Source organism: Sceloporus undulatus, chromosome 2 (assembly GCF_019175285.1).
Source record: "Sceloporus undulatus isolate JIND9_A2432 ecotype Alabama chromosome 2, SceUnd_v1.1, whole genome shotgun sequence".
NCBI classification, from domain to species: domain Eukaryota; kingdom Metazoa; phylum Chordata; class Lepidosauria; order Squamata; family Phrynosomatidae; genus Sceloporus; species Sceloporus undulatus.
Genome location: NC_056523.1, coordinates 20,589,548 through 20,598,965, shown reverse-complemented (window position 1 = coordinate 20,598,965; position 9,418 = coordinate 20,589,548). Strand labels below are relative to the sequence as shown.

At 41.6% G+C, this 9,418-nt stretch overlaps 1 protein-coding gene across 1 annotated transcript in view; it reads right to left on the bottom strand.

Moving 5' to 3' along the window:
- Positions 1–5,868, bottom strand: part of LOC121924014 (E3 ubiquitin-protein ligase TRIM7-like) — a 16,420-nt gene extending 10,552 nt beyond the window's left edge. Inside the window, exon 1 of the mRNA XM_042455066.1 lies at positions 5,816–5,868. The gene's annotated coding sequence lies outside the window, so the exon portion shown is untranslated. The remainder of the gene's footprint in view (positions 1–5,815) is intronic.
- Positions 5,869–9,418: the final 3,550 nt, after the last annotated feature.

The following is a 9,418-nucleotide window of genomic DNA, read 5'->3' as shown; positions in this document are numbered from 1 at the left end:
TACACCAGTGAAGAGATCCAGGACATCAATACTGGAAGCCAGGTGGAGAACATCTGGATAAAAATTAAAAGGGAAGGAAACAATAAGGACGTTATGGTGGGACTCCACTACAGACCCTCAAATCAGATGGAGGAATTGGATGACGCCTTTTTAGAATAGATGACTACACACTCAGAAAGGAGAGATGTTGTAGCGATGGGTGACTTCAACTAACCTGATATTTGTTGGAATTCAAACTCAGCAAAATCCTCAAGGTCTAGCAAATTCCTCACTTGCCTGGAAGACAGTTTCATTGTCCAAAAGGTGGAAGAGGCAACAAGGGGGGTAGCTATTTTAGATCTGATCCTAACCAACAAGGATGACTTGGTTAATGGGGTGCAAGTGGTGGGATCATTAAGTGGAAGTGACCATGTTCTCCTGGAGTTTGTTATTCAATGGAAAGGAGAAGCTAGACATAGTCAGACATGCATCCTAGATTTTAGGAGAGCGGATTTCAGTAAACTTAGAGAAGTATTGCGTGTGATCCCACTTTCAGAAATACTAAAAGAGAAGGGAGTTCAGGATGGATGGGAGTTTCTCAAAAGGGAGATACTGAAGGCACAATTTCAAACAGTTCCAGTGAGGAAGAAAAATGGAAGGTGTCTGAAGAAACCAGGATGGATGACGAAGGAACTTTCAACTGAGCTAAGTTTTAAACGGAACATGTATAAAAAATGGAAAAAAGGGGAAATCACAAAATCACGTAAAGGGAACAGAATTCCAGAGAAAATCTGTCGCAAATGCAGATAAATAGGAAGGAGAGTGAATGTGTTTCTTGTATGAGTGGCCATAAGGGCTAAAGAACTTTTGGGTTGGCTCTACCCCATTTTCCATCTTTGGTCACATAGTTTGTCGGCTGGCTCTGTGCCTGACAGCCCAGTGGCAGTTGTGTGATCACCCCTGGACGTGGTGTCAGCGTAGTTTCCTGACGTCCTAACTTTGTGTTGTCTCTATTGTGGGTGGGGAACAGGCTCTACCGTGCTAGGGATCCCAACCACACAACCCCAAAATCCAAACTGACTTGAGGCTTGGCAGCATTGAGAACAAAGAACCAACCAGGCTTTACTTAACAGCTTGCAAAACCTTTTAGAGGAATCACAGTAACACAACCCCAAAATCCCAATATCCCACATACACACACACACACCACCTTGCAAAAGGTAAGGCAGGAGAGGGAGGGAGACGTCCCAACCTAGACTGCTTACTGGGGCACAAGGTTAGGTTCCAGCCAGCGGGAGGGGCTCCCACAGATCCTGGCTGGAGAGGGGAGGAAACTCCTCGATAAAGGAATCCCTTTTCTTGGGCAGGAGAGGCTCCCATTTGAGCAGCTCCCTTTACGTGATTTCAATCTCCACCCAGCCATGGAAACTCACTAGGTGAACTTAGGCAAGTCACATTCTCTCAGGCTTGGAGGATGGCAAAGGCAAGCCCACTTTGAACAAATATTGCCAAGAAAACCCCAAGAAGGTTCGCCTTATGATTGTCGTAAGTTGGAAACAACTTGAAGGCACACAACGTCACAAGAAACTTTCAACTACTTTGAGCCTAGAATCAACTTCTGATTCAAGGTGGGCAATAGTCGGAGCTATGTTAGCCCCCAAATAGACCTAAGAGGACTGCACCCACTGCTGCAACCCCCTGTGTTAAAACAATTCATTTGCCATCAAATGCCCTCTGGGGGAATGGGGGTAAAACACCACGCCTCTTTTCCCTTGCTCTGAGAGGCCACTTTTACAACATCGAGTCAATTTCCATGTCACTTCCTGTTAAAGAAAAGGCCTTTCCCAAACCTAAAATGGTCCAAGGAACAGTAGTGTCAAAACCACCAACCATTCCCTCTCAGAGGACATTTGGAAGGACTTGGAAGGAAAAGATTTTTCTAAAAAAACTCTTTTTTGTCTTAAAGGTTTAAGACCCTTCAGAGACCCTGGGAACACAAAAACAATCCTGCAGCAATATTTTCCTGCACCTCTGCTCTAAATGTAAGAGGACTCTCCTTGGAGTAGACTAATACTACACGACAAACGTGGGCAACATCCTGAGATCCACATGATGCATGCAATTGCTGGTGGACCAGGGCGATGGGTTGCCGGAGTGAAAACTGGAGAAGGTTGTACAGAAGCAGGAGTTTCAGCAGGTGTTGCTTGTAAGGAATTATTTCTTTCTTGTTATGTGCCTTCAAGTCATTCCAACTTATGGTAACTCTAAGGCAAACCTAACACAGGGTTTTCTGGGGTTGAAAGTGTGTGACTCACCCAAAGTCACCCAGTGGGTTTCCATGGGCAAGCAGGAGTTTGAACCCTAATCACATGAGTTGTAGTTCAGCTCTCAAACCACTAAGCCACGCTGGGTCCCAATTCTCTTCTATAAAGGTAAAGGTAGTCCCTTGCCATGAATCTCTAGTTGTAACCGATTGTAGGGGGCAATGCTTATCTCTGTTTTTAAGCTGAAGAGCTAGAGTTGTCCAAGGACTGCTCTGGTGGTCATGTGGCCAACATGACTGCACCGAATGCTATTACCTTCCTACTGAGAAGTGGTATCTATCTATCTATCTATCTATCTATCTATCTTAAAAATTAATATTTGAAATTTTACAAAACAAATTTTAGTATTCTTTCCATACAAATATCACCTCTGTGCACCCCACCTCCGGAGCCATTCCCTTCTTTATATTCCATCCAAAATTTTAACTCCTCCTGTGGAGGTAATTTCCCATCTTCTTTTCTTAGTACATTTTCAATAATTTTTTTTCCATATTTCATCAAAATCATTTCCTTTCCATAATCCTTTTTTTACTTTCAATTTACATGTTAATTTGTCATTACCTGCTAACTTCCAAACTCCTTTATACCAGTCCTACAATATCACATTCATTTTTGTTTTCCAATTTCTTGCTATGATTAATCTCGTAGCATTAAACAAATTTGTTACAAGGTTTTTTCTTCTTTTTCCCATTCTACTTCATTGTATATTGATAACAATACTATATTTGGTTTTCTATTTGTCTTTACATTAATAATATTTTCTATCTCTACTATTACTATTTCCCAAAATTCTTGTACATATTTACATTGCCACGACATATGTGCATATGATCTTACTTCCTGACAACCTCTCAAACAATATTTTGAATTATCTTTGTTTATATTATGTAATCTCACTGGTGTCAAATACCATTTCCAAATCAATTTATAATAATTTTCCTTAATTCGCACCAATAAATTTCTCAAATGTCTTTGTTCCCAAATTTTATTCCATTCATTATCACAAATTTTACATCCTAATCATCTTCCCATATTTCTTTTAAAATAATTTGGTTTATTTTCCCCCCTCTTATTCTCCATTAATATTTTATACCTTTCTATCTACTTGCATTTGTATGCTTTCAAACTGCTAGGTTGGCAGAAGCTGGGACTAGTGACAGGAGCTCACACCATCAGGCAACACAACCATTAAATGTACAAGAGCCCTCTCCAGTTTTCACTCTGGCAAATTTACCAGGGAGGCATCACCTTCCCTGAAACCATAGACCTTTGAAGAAAGTTTTGAACCTCCTCAGGATTCCTCAGCTTATTTTTTAAAATGGTCTCAAATATCCTCCACAACTCTTAGAGGGTACAGGAGCACGTTTGCCAAGTTTTTTTGTGTCTGTGTGTGTGCAGGTGATGGCCTTTTTGTTTTCAACAGGAAGTCAACCAGATGTCCTAAAGCGTATGAGCAGCCATTTGGGCCCAATTTCTAAGAAGTTTTTAAAAATTGGGGAGATTGGGGGGGGGGGTTGATGCAACCCTATAAAGTCACATGAAAGCCACTGCTGCCCCTCAGTGCTCAGTAGTTGCCCACTCCTGGTTTAATACAACACTTGGAACCAAATAACACAACACTTGGAACCTAGCTTTCTGGTTTGTTCTTCCCCAATAAGCTACAGAAAGAACCCACAGCTTGTTCTTATGCTCTTCCTCTGTCTTGTCAAATGAGTGTTGATTCCTGCAAGACTCAACTGTCATGTTCAACAATCAGCACACATAAGCATGCTGGTGCGTTCACAATAAGTCAGAATTCTTTCTTACCAAGATGTCTGGCTGCACCTTTTCTCTTTTTCCTCCCATCTGTATTACTCTCTTCTTTAGTTGCTTTTAGCAGAAGCAGAAATGTGATGATAGAATAGGTCATTCTACCCATGTAAGATAAAGGTGCAGTGCACTTGTAAAACCCAAACTAGAACATAGTTGATTAAGATGGACAAGTCAAGGAAGTCAAGCTTTTAGTTTAGTGTTATTAGCTTGTCAGAGGTTAGAGGTCTGAAGTAGGAAAGAAAATGTTGTTGTTGCTGACGATGATCATTGTTTATTGTTGCTTATGTATTGTTTTTTTTAAAAGAAACTTTACATTGCTCTCTTACAGAAATGTATATATTTAGTCTGTAATGCCCTTTAATGTCTCAATAAAACTATTAAAATGAAAAAAAAGAAAAAAAAAGAAAAACCGAACTATCAGTTCAAGACAACTGGGTATAAAGACTAGTTTATACCACAGGTCAGTTCAACAATTAAAAATTACAAATGTGCCTGAAAGTAATGATAAGTACAAATAAACTTCTTATATTTGTATTTTTTTTTCATATTGCCTCTAGAATTTTGCTCATAAAATGACCCTTGGAAAAGTTACAGCCCAGATCTAAGTTAACTTAAGGAAGTTCAAAGAAGGTAACCTACCTGTTGTTTTCCTCCTCTCTACAGCCACCAATTCCACATTGGACTTTATCACACGTGAGGAATTTCTCTTAATTTCGAATGAAAAGAAAGTGGGGCCAGAATGCATTTACGTGAATTCGCTAGTTCAGTGAATTTACGTGAATGCAAATTACGTTCGAACTGGCTTCCTGTTGCCCGAAAATAGCATGTCATTGCCCGAATTTGCGTGTGGTAGTCTATCACGCAATAACGTGAAACCCCATGATTGCATTCGGATTGCCATTGGATTATACTTCCAATTTCCATTGTCTGATAACGTCCATTGTTTAGGAAGGCTGGATAGCTCTTTGAAGCAGCTTTCTTGATACAGAAGTAGAAGTGAGAATGAAATGTTCCTCTCATTTTTATTCTGTGCCTTCAAGTCATTTCTGACTTATGGCAACCCTAAGGTGAACCTCTCATGAGGTTTTCTAGGCAAGATTTGCTCAGACAGGCTTTGTCTTTGTGTCCCTCTGAGACTGAAAGAGTGTGACCTCCATAAACTCCCTTAACCTAGTATGTTAAGTTTCCATTGTAGTGGATAACCCAGACTAATGAAACTTTTCAAGACATAATGAATTTGTAAGATATGAAGATCATGTCAAAAGCTTATGGTAAAGATAAAGGTTTTCCCTTGACATGAATGTCTAGTCATGTCCAACTATAGGGAGCAGTGTTCATCTCCATTACTAAGGGAGCTAGCGTTGTCAAAGACAACTCCATGGTCATGTGGTCAGCATGACTGCACAGAACGTTGTTACTCTCCCACCAAAGTGGTACCTATGTATCTACTATAATTTTAAATGCTTTCAAACTGCTAGGTTGGCAGAGGCTGGGACTAGTGATGGGAGTTGACTGTATCACATGGTGCTTGATAATTCCTATTGAAACAACATGAGAACTGCTGCTACTAAAATGCTACTAGTGCTACCTGTCCCCATCTTGTATGCATGAAGAACATTACATGAGAATGGCCATTCCGATTCCTAGGTTTTCTGGTTCTCAGCATGGGGTAAAACCAACAAGAAGAACAAACTCCTCACCTGTTGAGGGTGCTTCCAATATCCTGAAACAAGAAAGAGGAAAGAGACAGATTGACAGTCTAATACAAATGTTCCTGCCATGAGGGAGCTTATCTTATTTATCATACATATTTTGCCTTTCAGTACCTATGACAGTAGACATGAGCTTCACCAGGGATAGACTATACTTAGAGCTGCTTAAAAAAAGGAGAACTGTTGGATTAGACCAAAGGCCAATTTCGTCCTGCATTCTGTTCCTGTTCTGGCCAAATAGATATATGAGCATAATAGCTTTCCCTCAGATGTGTACCATGGTAATTCAGACTGAGAAACATATAGTCTCTCATATGGGTGATAACATATATCCATTATGACTCATAACCATTAATAGACTTATCATCATGAATCTGTCTTTTTAAAACATCCAAAATGCAGCCATCACTACATCCCATTGTAGCACATTCGACAGTTCAACTATGTACAGTATGAACACATATTTCTTATTTGTTGTTTGTCCTGATTTTCTCACCATTCACCTTCACTGGATGACCTCAGGCCTCAGTGTTATGGAAGAGAGAGGGAAGCAGCTCCATTTCTCCCATACTGTGGACAATTTTATACATCTTTATGTTGTCCCATTTATTCACTCTCCCCAGCAAAAACACTCAAAACATTATAGTCTTTTCTCATTGACCAGTTGTACTACAGCCACTGTGCCTTGACTAGCTCTGTAATATCAGTCAGAAAGATTATAGCATCATATCCCTTTCGCTTCTCGCTTTCCTCTCTCAAAGAAGAACTTTTTTTGACTATATACCATGATATGCCAAACAAACCAATTAATTCAAGCTCTACTGCAACTATACTGAGCAGTGCCAGTAGGGTTCTAGTGTAACTATACTGGGCAGTGCAAATCTTGTGCTTCAGAGAGGAAGATGGAATTGTGTACTAGTACCCTTGCCCCATTTGTTGTAGCAAATAAAGATTTTTTTTAAATTCTGGCAGGCCTTTAGCAATTGGCTTTCAGTGTGGATGCTGTACTGTCTGTGTTGTTGTTATTGTTAACTACCCTCAAGTTGATCCCAACTTATGGCTGCCCTGTGGATGAGACATCTCCAGTACGCCCTGTCCTCCACTACTGTCCTCAATTCTTGCAGATCCATGCCCATGGCTGCCCGGACGGGGTCCATCTGCCTAGCGTGTGGTCTTCCTTTCTTTCTCTTTCCTTCAACCTTTCATTGTCTTTTCTAAGGAGCTGTGTCTTCTCATGATGTCGCCATAGTTTGACAGTCTCAGTTTAGTCATTTTGACTTCTTTGCCGATAAAATCTCTCAGATAAGGGCTGATCTTGACGCTGGTCTTTTGACAGAACCTATAACAGAGGCGTCCAGTGACTCTGGAAACAAGGTTATTCTGGATCGTTTTGAGTTTGTAAGTACTGAGGACGTGGACAAGCTCCTTGGCTGTGTGAGAAGGACAACCTGTCCTCTCGAACCTTGCCCATCTTGGTTGACCGTCCAGGGAGGGGATCTAATAACGTCTTCATTACAGCTCATAATTAATACATCCCTTCGGGAGGGAATATTTCCACCTGCCTTAAAACAGGCCATAGTGAAGCCACTTCTGAAGAAACCCTCCCTAGATCCCCTGCAGATGAGCAACTTTCTTGGGCAAGGTGATTGAGAGGGCAGTAGCCTTCCAACTCCAAGTTGTCTTGGATGAAACCGATTATCTAGACCCATTTCAAACTGGCTTCCAAGCGGGATACGGAGTGGAGACTGCCATGGTCACCTTAGTCAATGATCTCTATCTGAGCATGAACAGGGGAAATGTGACCCTGCTGGTGCTCTTGGACATCTCTGCGGCCTTCGATACCATCAACCATGGTATCCTTCTGGAACGCCTGAGAGAGTTAGGTATCGGTGGCACTGCGCTCCAGTGGCTCCGGTCCTACCTTTCGGGACGATTCCAGATAGTGAGGCTGGGGGACTGTTGCTCTCGTAAAAGAGAGCTGACATCAGGCATCCCTCAGGGTGCCATTCTGTCCTCCATGCTGTTTAATATTTACATGAAGCCGTTGGGAGAGATCATCCGGAAATATGGAGCTCGGTGTTATCAGTACGCTGATGACACCCAGATCTATCTCTCCATGTTTCCGACTGATACAGTGACTAAAGATGGCACCTCTCCTCTGGATGCCTGCCTGAAGTCAGTAATGGGATGGATGAGGGAAAACAAACTCAAGCTGAATCCGGAGAAAACAGAGGTACTCTTGATAGGTACTCCAAATCCAGACGGGGAAATTTGCCACCCTGTCCTGGACGGGGTTAAGCTCCCCCTAAAGGACAAAGTTCGCAGTTTGGTGGGAGTATTCCTGGACTCATCTCTGTGGTTGTCATCTCAGGTGGATGTGATGGCCAGGAGTGCTTGGTATCAGCTTTGGCTGATACGCCAACTGCGTCCCTGTCTGGACCGAAAGGACCTTGAAACCATAGTACATGCTCTGGTAACCTCTCGCTTGGATTTCTGTAATGCACTCTACATGGGGCTACTTTTGTACCAGGTTCGGAAGCTTCAATTAATTCAAAATGCTGCAGCCAGACTGGTCGCCGGAACCTTAAGGTCAGACCATGTAACACCTGTTTTAAAATCTCTTCACTGGCTGCCAATTAGCTTCCGGGCCCAATACAAAGTGTTGGTCATTACCTATAAAACCCTACATGGCTTGGGCCCGAGTTACTTGAGGGAACACCTCTCCCTACACAATCCGCCTCGCACCCTCAGAACATCAGGGAAGTGCTTACTGGAACACCCCAAGGTGAGATTGAAAACAATTCACCAAATAACTTTTACAGCAGTGGCCCCGCATTATTGGAACAAACTTCCGGAAGAGATCCGCCTCAGTTCTACTGTGGACGTTTTTAAGAAATCTCTGAAAACTCACCTCTTCCATTTAGCATATCATAGAATCATAGAATCGTAGAGTTGGAAGAGACCACTAGGGCCATCCAGTCCAACCCCCTGCCATGCAGGACATCCAAATCAAAGCATCCCTGACAGATGGCCATCCAGCCTCTGTTTAAAGACCTCCAAGGAAGGAGACTCTATCACCCTCCGAGGGAGTGCATTCCACTGTCGAACAGCCCTTACTGTCCTTCCGACTCTTTTTAGGAAATTTATCCCCTCTCAGATGCTACCTCAAGATGTTCGACCACGATTAGATTAAGATAATCAGGACCTTTTATATGATGTTTTTAAATATGTCTATGTTATTCTGTCTATTTTATTCTGTTTTGTAATAGTTATTTGATATCTGATGTTGTGAACCACTTTGATCATTTTGGAAAAGCGGTATATAAATAAAGTTTTATTTTTATTTTTTTTATATTCCAAGGAACCCTCACTGCCCAGTATAGTTGCAGAACTCAGGCCTAATCTGTTCTATGACCCATTTGTTTATCTTTTTGGCTGTCCACATTATCTTCAGCACTCTTCTCCAGCATCACATCTCTAATGAATTTATTTTCTTTTTATCTGTTTTCTTAATTGTCTAACTCTCACATCCATACATGGCAATGGGGAAATTAACTGCTTGTATGATTCTGACTGTCATGTTTAGTTGTA